Source organism: Onychomys torridus, chromosome 6 (genome assembly GCF_903995425.1).
Source record: "Onychomys torridus chromosome 6, mOncTor1.1, whole genome shotgun sequence".
NCBI classification, from domain to species: Eukaryota; Metazoa; Chordata; class Mammalia; order Rodentia; family Cricetidae; genus Onychomys; species Onychomys torridus.
Genome location: NC_050448.1, coordinates 17,824,926 through 17,835,547, shown reverse-complemented (window position 1 = coordinate 17,835,547; position 10,622 = coordinate 17,824,926).

Here is a 10,622-nt window from a genome sequence, read left to right as displayed (position 1 = left end):
TGGAGTTACTTTTTACCACAGCATGATATTTAAAAAATAGGAAAGTCCTGGATGGCAAACAGAAATGTGGAGGAGAGAGCAGATGATTTCCATAAGAGGAAGAAAGTGTGTTCTGGGTAGAGAACGAAGAAAGAAGGAAAAAGAAGAAAGAAATATACTTCTGCTGGTCAAAAAAGCTGATAGAGCCCATGTAAATAGGTAGAGGTAATGTAATGTCTCCATATACTGGCTGCCCTTCTATCAAAGTTGCCAACTATGAAGACATTCGTACTGAAGACTGAGACTTCTCTAACCCTCCTGAACTCTTGGTGGCATCCTCTATAAATCCCAGTCTGTGAGCCTGCTTCCTGGACCTCTGAGAACTAAAAATGCTCCTTTCAGAGTCCTCTTCTAACTCCCCGTCTTCAGACCAGTGGCTTGTCCATTTCTAGTCTGTTTTCTGGGGTTCATTCTCCACTTGTTTTACTGCCCCCATGTTATTTGCTGATTAAATGTGACATCCCCGGCTCCCATCCCTGCCAAGCAAGAGCCCTGTGTCTGCTCGGCCCAAGGCTGCCTGGGTATGCTGGGTCACTCCTGCTGTGAAAAGGTAGCTAGCTCAGAGAAGACGTCGAGATGCCCATCCCCATCCCCTTGTCACGGTGCCATCAACAGGACACTTTGTGTGCCAGCCTGCAGCTGAATCTTTCATTACACTCTCTCCATTTGTGCTGTGCATCACTTCACTGTTCCCGAATCTACAGGCTGCTGGAGTTCTCACCCACCCACTCTGTCTACCCCAGCCTGGCCACTCTGTCTACCCCAGCCTGGTCACTCTGTCTACCCCAGCCTGGTCACTCTGTCTACCCCAGCCTTGTCACTCTGTTGGCATGGCATTGATAATATAAAACAAGGAAGGAGATGAGAACACCAGTCCAGCATCCCTTCTCAAGTGCTGATCAAAATCGACCTTTCTTGGGTTTCCTAAAGGCAGTATGTGTTAATGACCCCACCCCCTGCCCAAAGTAGAGTCAGAAGGACCCCAGGACCCAGAGCTATAGCATACACAGAAGCAAAAGTCTTCACACGCAGACAGAAGGAGCTTACTTGGCTCGCTCTTTTGAAATGAGCCCACTTTTTTTGTATCCAATCCATACAATAAAATTAAGAATTAAATTGTTAAATTTGAGGATTTTTTTTTTAAATCAACAGTTGATTTTCCTCTAAGGAGAAAGCCCTTAAGTCACAAGCCAAGAGCCAAAGACTTGTGTGCCTGAATTTCCATGGGCCACTTCTGAACTAATTCTCCCTTTCCTGGTATGGGCTTCCCCCATCATGTAGGAGCAAGTTCTTTGAGGACCCAGGCAAGGAAATTCCAGTCACTTGTCACCCACAAGGATTCTAGTACAAAGGTAGGTCACATTTAGGGGCTAAGCATGACCTTGCTCAGTGGGTCTATGGATCATCATTGTTTTGTTCTGGTTTAAGCATCTTCCAAGGTAGTTGATGCCACTGTCTAAATGATAATCTTTAGATGGAAATGAAAGATTCCTGGTTTTTTGTTTGTTTGTTTGTTTGTTTGTTTGTGGGTTTTTTTTGCAGTTTATGGACCAACACAGTATTATATGGTAGGTAGTTTCTGTTTGGTTACTGTAGAGAGACAGATTCTCTTTTGAAGACATTGCCTTTTACAGTAATTAACACTCCTGGTGTTTTTGGTTGGAAGGCTGAATGAGTCATGGGGGCCTCAGTTCACAATTGAAGCTGGTTCCAAAACCACATGGGAAAAACTTTTTACCAAGGAAACTGAGCACAGAACTATCCATCATGACATCACTGTCCAGCTACTCACTGAATCCATAACTGAGCACCTCTCGGGTGCCAAACCCCATATGCTGGACACTGGGGCAAGATGAGTAAGATGGACGGCTGTCTTTTCAGTTTATGGTAGATCCAGACAGGATTCATGGTTAAGTGTGATTACAAAAATTAATAAAAGGATAATTACAATAAAACTAATAAAATACGGTGTCTATATATATTCAAATACTGTCTGAGAAGCTGTGAATTTGAGAGCGTGAGGTGGAGACATATAAGCAGAGCACCACCACAGCACTTGGGAGAGATGTGTACCAACGTGAGAGTTTTCCCACATGTCCTCACTCACAATAATCACAATGCCAGGAGGTATTTGCGTTTAGGAACCACAGGGAAGGATCTAAACTACTAAAACTGGTATCATCTCATTTATTCTAAATAATGGCCTTTCTGAACAGCACAAATACAAGCATTTCAGAAGGGGACATGGTTGAGGCAGGCTGTATTACTTGACAGAAACGACATAGGTCACACACACACACACACACACACACACACACACACACACACACACACACCATGCTCATTAGGGACACGGTGTGTCCTATGACTTCATAATCACGGGCATTGTCTAAACTAGCCCTTGTGTTCATAAATGCTGTAAATAAGAGTTCTTATGTAAACAGGAACACAACTTACCAAAGACAGAAGTGTCTTATGAGAAATGACTTGGGGACTGAGTAAGCCAGGCGGAGCTACTTAGAACTTCAGCTCTCACTTTCTTTTATCTTGGAATTCTTTTTAAGTTTCCTATTTTAAAATGTTCCACTCTCTCCTACATGGGAAAAAAATAAAACCTGCCTTTCTATTTTAAGTCTGCAAAAACATGTTCAGTGATCTTTTATATCTCAGGAAACAGTCCTGAGCTCATGAGTCGCAACACAGCCATACCAGCTGGGCTTCCTTGCTCAGAGACCAAGTGGTTATACGAGACCCTATGGATCCTCACAATACATTTTGTAATTACAGTGTCATCACATAACATAACCATTCCATTCAACTTTCCTTTAGGGCATAGAGATAAAGGAAAAGCTACCAATTCTATGCATAGTGTTACAGTCAAATGGACACTATTTCTGCACGCTGGGAACAGCTTAAGCACACTGCTATTTTCTGTCAAGATGTTTATACAATGAATTTATAAAGGTTATTTTTTCAGAGTTAAGATTATAAATTGATGACTTACTGAGGCTATTTTCAATTATTTTAAATGTTTTCAGACATTATTGTAGTACAATCAACACTTCACCAAAAAAACTCCATCTTTAAAAATATAAATTTATTTAGAAAATGAATTATCATGTGTGAGAAGCCCATACTCTTGAAGTACCAGGAAAGATGAGTGTGTCTATGGGTTCTCAGCCTTTTCTAGCATCTTTCATCATTCCGTTCTTTGGGCCTGGCATGCCACAGAGAATCTGCTTGGACCCTTCCCTGTGATTTTCCACTTTTCTTCCCTGTGATTTCAACTTGGCACCAGCCCTTCTGAGGGACTGAGGAAGTCTGTCCCGGTGTCCACACCCTGCTCTCTCCTCCCAGCTCATCCTGTCACATTTCTCCATGGAGAGAGTGACATTGGAATGGTGGGAACGTTTAGGAGGACATGCTTTCTCACAGGGGGTGATACTGTGATATCAAAAAGCACTCTTCTTACACATAAGGCACAGCTGTGTTGCAATATTTCATGGTGGGCTGAGCAGGGAACGTGTGAGGGTGTTCTTGGGGAAGGTTGATAATGGTCATGGGTCCAAGAAACAGTGGAAATTAAGCAGGAAACACACTTAGTTCAGGAGTGGCCCATACCAATGCAGTTGGCCATCTTTATTTATGGTTAAGTTATATACTCAAGCACTCAGGAAATGCTCCTCCACTCTGTATGCTGGCTGCTTGTTCAGTGTCTCTCTCTCTCTCTCTCTCTCTCTCTCTCTCTCTCTCTCTCTCTCTCTCTCTGTCCTGGATCTTGCTCTGTAGACCAGGCTGGCCTCGAACTCACAGAGATCCTCCTCGCTCTGCCTCCCCAGTACTGGGATTAAAGGCGCATGCCACCACCGCTCCAGCTAGGGGAGCTCTCAGTTGAGTATTTTAAATGAACTAATCCTCCCTCTAACCCTTGGGTTGTCACTGATGGGACAAAGTACCTGACTAGAAGCAACTTAGGGAAGGAAGGCTTTCTCTTGTGAAGTATAGTCTCCTGCTGGGAAAATCACGACAGGGTGAGTTCACGGCCACTGGGCAGCTGGTGAGAGATGAATGCTGGCACTCAGCTCCCTGTCTCCTTTTAACCCTGGCAAGTGGAATGGTAAGCCCACAGTCAAGGTGGGTCTTCCTGTTACAGAGTTATCTGACTTGATCAGGAGACCACCCCACAGGAAATCTAATTCACCTGAGGAACTGTCCCCTCATGAGACAATTGTCTTCCCAGAATCCTCTCCCTCGGTGCAGCCCGTCAGTGCTTCCATGAGCCAGTACGGACTCAGTCATGGCTGACCTGTCCGTTTCCTGAAGACAGCTCTCTCCCTTTCTCTACCTCCCTCCTCCTGACAGCCGTCAAGATTCACAGCTTGCCTGCCCTGCTGCTTTTCTCTCAAACTCTAATAAAATGATCTTCCTGATTCCATCTGAGTCCATTTTTAAGTTATTTTATTAATGGGTTTAAGAACTCCAAAGGCAATTCCAATTTTCCCACCTCACTGACTTCAATCTAGAGACTCCCTCAAAAAGCGTATTCAGGGCTTGTTTCTTGGGGGTTTTTAGTCTGTGAAGTGGACAATCAAAATTAACTACCACAGCCTCTTTTTCTTTAAATGTCACCTACATGGTCACTTTGAACTTTAACCTCGCCTTACACACTCTGATAGGTCTGACTTTATAACCATTTCTATATTGGCACTTCCCCAGCAGGCTACTGCTATGGAGAGGCAGGGGACACAAGGAGAGAGCACTATATAGTACTGACTCTAGCCCACCTCTAGAGTTCATTTCCCAATGAGAAAAGGAGACTGGGCACGTCAGACTGTGGGGAAGACATGGTTTTCTGGCTAGTTTTTCTGATTTCCTAGCACCGTTGGTAGACTGCTAATTTAGCATGCTCAAGGCCCAGGCAGTGCACAGCATAGGTGCCTGTGGGGGCACAAACCTATAATCCCAGCACGCAGGAGATGGAGGCAGGAAGATCTCAGGCTCAAGGCTGTCTTCAGCTGCATGGGAGTTTGACCTAGCCCGGAATACGTCCAGTCTTGTCTCTAACAGAACAGAAACTACAATAACAAAAAGACAGGGTTTTCCTTAGAGAATTAACCTGTTCTCTTTCAGATGTGACAATTGAGGAACAGCAAGAGGGAAAAAAATTCCCCTTTCAGGGAAAGTTAGTCTATGGCATAAAAATAAAAGGCAGCCACCGACTCTTAGTATAGGTTTTGCAAGTTTGGAATTTCTTTTAATTTTCAACTGTAAAGATTCAAGATAAAAGAAAAAGTAAGAGAAGTCCACAAAAACCAGAGGGAAAGTGTTCAAATAAATGCTGATGATAATGATTAGTAACACCTAAGAATTTGTGAAGTGCCTTATTTTTCACGTGTGATTTTATTTGTTCTATCAACTTATATGTTTTTAAGCATATGACTCATAGAGAGAGTTTTCTTTTGCTTTGTGTTGTTCATTCACATCACAAATTTTAAATGCTGTAAAAGTTGTAAGCACGGTGCTTTCATGATTCATACCTGTAGAAAGCTGAGCTGTGTGAAAGCCACCGACACATCAAGATTCTGCTGTTTGGAGCTGTGACCACACTCAGTCACCATCCCTCTCCTGACAGAATAGTTCAGTTCGAAGGGCTTTGCCCCCAGGACAGAGTGCGTTAGATTCCATCAAAACTCCTGAGGAAACTAACTCGTGAGAAGAAAAGCTTATTTTACAGAGAGCAAAGCTGAGGTGCTCATGAGCTGGGCAGCTCCGTGAGCAGGGTCCTGGGATCCAACACTCCCCTTCATAACATCCCTAACCACCTAAACATCCCACTTGACTGGCCTCTTAGGTTTCTCCCGTCTTCTAACAGGAGTATGTTCAGCATCCAGAGGACAGCAGCCAGGCAGGAAGTCCATGAATAGGTCCAGAGAGGCACCTCTTCCTGCCTCCTCTCACTTCGCCAGATCTCATCCAGCTGTGTTCTGGCATTCATTCTTTGAGTAATTGCAGTCAACCATGGAATAAATGCACACCCCTGTGCTGGGTAGATTCAAAACAAAACCACACAGCGGAAACCAGGCTGGACCCTCGCTGTGATGCTACAATCCTTTCCTTAACAGATGCAAGGCCACAGCCTTCAGGACTCTTATTCTAGACCTTTCCTGATGAATATGCACCTAGTACACAGTTTCTGTGAAACTTACTGTGGGCAAAGGGAGCTCTGTACGAAGTCTTTTGGCTTGTGCTGCCTGGGGGCTGGTGGCCTAGAGTGTTCTCATACCCTCCTGTACCCTCCGGGAGGCTGGCTCACTGTGTTTTCCTCGGGGTCTCTGACTGCTGTGGCTCCTTCCTGTCAGCAAGAATGCAGGGGAACCAGCTTCATCAGATCTGTCCCTCTACAAGGCTAGCCGCCTTGAATCTCACTCTAGCAACTATCATCTCAAAACACTTTCTTCTTGAGTCTTTAGCACCTACCCACATATTTTCCTGTATCAGCAGTACGTTCTAGCACCTTCCAGTCCTAGGAAAACAGCCATTTATAATTAGCTCACGTTCATCTATGCTGAGTGTATGCCTTGGGCTAAGCGTGATGTGTACACCTTAATTCTACAACTTGGAGATAGAAGCAGAAGAATCAGAATTTCAAGATCAACCTTGGATTCATAACAAGTTCAAGACCAGCCTGGATTAGATAAAACTCTGTCTCAAAAGTTTTTTTTAAAGAAAGTGTTAAAATGCATGCAGGACTTACATCCTTTAGTAGAATGAAAATTTGTTAAGCCAGCAAAGTGGAATGTAAGCTTCTCCGTCTCTTCCCTAGAATCTAACATGGTCTTACCTACAATATTACTCAATGGTTGTGTCCTGGGTGAGCACATGTTTAAGCCTATCTAAGTTAGTACTAGGCTTTTTCCATGTATCTGGAAAAAAATAATAAAATAAATATAAATAAACCCAAAATAGAAACAAATGAACAGGGTTGGGGATTTAGCTCAGTGGTAGAGCGCTTGCCTAGCAAGCACAAGGCCCTGGGTTCCATCTTCAGCTCCAAAAACAAACAAACAAAAACAAACAAACAAACAAACAAAAAACCCTTTGCAGAGTTCTCTGAAGTCAGATTGGGTAGACTTCAGTCAGGCTTTAAAATGTCTGAAGTCTGCTCTGCACCTTCCTAGTACTTCCTTTTGGGAGAGGTGTGACCTCATCAGTCTAATGCCACAGCTTCATTTCCTGATTCTGGAACCTCCCAATTAGAAATTAGTTACTTTGACTTATGTCTTTTTAAAACTTGCAACTTTGCCTGGAAGAGGTAATTCATTTAGGTTAAATAATTTTCCTAATAGAAGGAAGAACAGAAATGTCACCTTTTCTCCATGGAGCCATAAACAGAAGCTGCCAAGGTAGGGTGGCATGCTGCCTACTCTCTGCAGGGCCCATGGCAACCTCAGACCTTCTCAGCAGCTGTCCGTGTTGCCTGGCTTTCCCATGGTCTGAAGGCCCAAGGCCAGGTGTTCTCCATACCCTGCTTCCTCCTGATTTCCGATGGTAGCGATCTAAGAGACAAGAGCCCTGCAGTTTCTGAATGAGCTCAGCCTGTTTCTCTGGCACTCTAATTCTAGGCTATGCTTTTCAAAGTGGGCCCAGAACTGATAGGTCTCAAACCCAGGACAAAAGGCTAACTGAGGTGCCTATCAGCACATCAAAGCCATGTTGGCCACCAGGTCCTCCCAGCATCCCTCAGTCCTTAACTATTACAGAGTCCAGTGTACTACACCCCTAACCTAAAGTTCTCCAGCCCAGGGGCTGGGCCGGGCTGCTCTTCCCTATATAACTCAGCCATTCTAGCTACACTGGTCTCTTGGCCCAAGCAGCTTCTCTTTGTTAGGGGCTCCTCTCTGGCCCTTCCTCCCCATTTCTCCTGTCACTGTGGGCTTTAGTCTGCTGGCCATGCTCAGCCCCGACTCTTCTCTCTGCCTGCTTTCTCCCTTATAGCTACAATAGAAGTCTCGGTACTTCAGGAGTAGTCATGCCTTCCTCTGTTTGCATCATTTCTTCATTCAAGAACAATGTATGACTGTGACGTCTTCCCTCTTCTAAATCTCCATATTTCCAAACATTGATCACTTCACAGCTTGCACTTTACCAGAAAGAGTAAAACAAGTCTATTATATATAAACTGTGTGGGTAGTGATGGGGGAACAGAAATATCTTTCAGTTTAACAAGTTTTCCCTAGAATAAGTTTTGCTTGGACAGGTCAAGAGTCTTAGGAAATTACCTTCAGAAAGACCAGAAAGAAGAATACTGATGGAAAGTAAATAAGCCTTCCCCTACACATAATCATATAGGAACTCAAACCCTGACCACCCTCCATACACAGGCGTACAGTAGGCCGGGATACATCTGGTTTTCCTAACAAACAGGCATCAGGCTTGAATCTTAAGTTGCTGCGTCATTATACTAGCTGCGTGTATATCATCATGACAAAGGCAGCCTAAAGGAGGAAGTAACCCCTCAGTTCAGAAGGTTTCAGTCCATCATGGCAGCACAGGTGTGGCAGAGCAGTTCAGCTCTTGGTTGCAAGAGCATATGATGAAGAAGATGGCGGGAACCAAGGGCAGAGTCTAGCCTTCACCCTTCTGACTTGGTCCCACCAGTGAGGTTGCTCTTCCTGAAGGTTCCACAACCTTTCAAAATAGCATCCCCTTGCTGGGAACAAATCATCTTCTTTTTCTTTTCCCCTATTGAGACAGGGTTTATTGATGTAGCCCAGGATGGCCTTGAACCTGCCATTTTCTGGCTTGGCTCTCTGGGTGGTAGGGTTAGAGTTATGCACATCTAGATCCAGTCATGCCACCATTCCCAGTCAGAGTATTTCTTTATTTCTTTATTTTTATTTTATTTAATTTTTTTGGTTTTTTGAGACAGGATTTCTATGTGTAGCTTTGCGCCTTTCCTGGAACTCACTATGTAGACCAGGCTGGCCTCGAACTCCCGAGTGCTGGGATTAAAGGCGTGCACCACCACCACCCGGCTCCAGTCAGAGTATTTCATTTCCCGATCCTAATTCCTCACAGTCAGGTTTGAGTAGTTATGCAAGGTCATCCTTCACACTGACGCCATGGTCTGTCATACCTTCTTGTGGCGTCTGCAGCCCCAAGGACCACAGGTAGGAGCTTTACTGTACTTACAGTGAGAACACCACAGTCTATGGTGAGAGTGTTTCTCTGGGCCCCCCCAAACTGAGAGTTCTGCTGAGCTCTGCTGGACAACAGTCTTCTCTGTGATTTGACACACATTGCCACCCATCCTGCCCCAAACACAGCTCCTCTGCCAAAGGCTTTTTCTTCTTTCTCAGTCCAAAGGACTTCAGAGATCAATTCTATCTCCATTCTTATATTCTAGGCTCCAACCTAGCAGGAAGAGTGGGTACAGACAGCTGTGCATTGGCACTCCATGCTCTTCCAAGTCTGTTGGCTGTGCTCAGACCCCAGAACATTCCATCCTCCACTCTCCAAAATTCTCTTGCATTTCTGGGGCTTCTGCCAGAGGTTGGCAGGAGAGGGTGTCATATGTGTTGGAGTGCTGGAGGTCTCAGTCAGTTGACCAAATGTCCAAGTATAATTCAAATATCAAGTTGCTAGTTTACTCCTTAGTTGCTCAATCTTGTTCTGAATTCTGTGCCTTTCCAAGAGTCATCTCAGGGAAGCTTGGAAGTGTAGTTAGAGTTTTCCTGCCTGGCCCACAGTCAGGACAAATCTCTCTCACCCGCCAGGCCCATAGACGCTCAGACCCAACCAAGTAAACACACAGAAACTTACATTGTTTACAAACTGTATGGCTGTGGCAGGCTTCTTGTTATCTACTTCTTCTATCTTAAATTAACCCATTTCTATTAATCTATACTTTGCCACGTGGCTTGTGGCTTACTGGTATCTTTACATGTTGCTTCTCATGGCAGCGGCTGGCAATGTCTCTCCCCCAGCCTTCCACTTCCCAGAATTCTCTTCTCTCTTGTCCTGCCTGTACTTCCTGCCTGGCCACTGGCCAAACAGCATTTTATTTATACAGAGTGATATCCACAGCACTTCCCCTTTTCTTTTTCATAATAAAATTACATATAACAAAATAATTATCAAGCAAGAATTATAGTTACAATATCTAGTCTATTTATTTTGGCAAAATTAAACAAAATATTTTATCTATCCTATATTTGTGAGTCTAAGGTTGTTATATCTAACTTATCTTTTATCATAACTGAGGAAATTATAACTATCTAGTCTTCAACCACATCAAAGACCTCAGAAGGATATATAATTACCTGAGAACTGGGAGAAGGATGCAAGCATTTTTCGGGAGTCTTGTAGGGTAGACAGAGACAGCTGGCAGCTTGGATAGTCTAATGTTCTTTTGTTAAGTTGGGGCATTTGTCTTCAGCCCACAGGGCTAGAGTCTCTTGGTCACATTTTTTAGTGTACTGTAGAATGTCTGGCAGTTTCCTCTGTGAAGCAGGAACCTGAAGGACCATTTTGTCAAGCAAAGTTCAGTGGTCACCTTTCTATGGGTCTTGCATGTCCAGTTG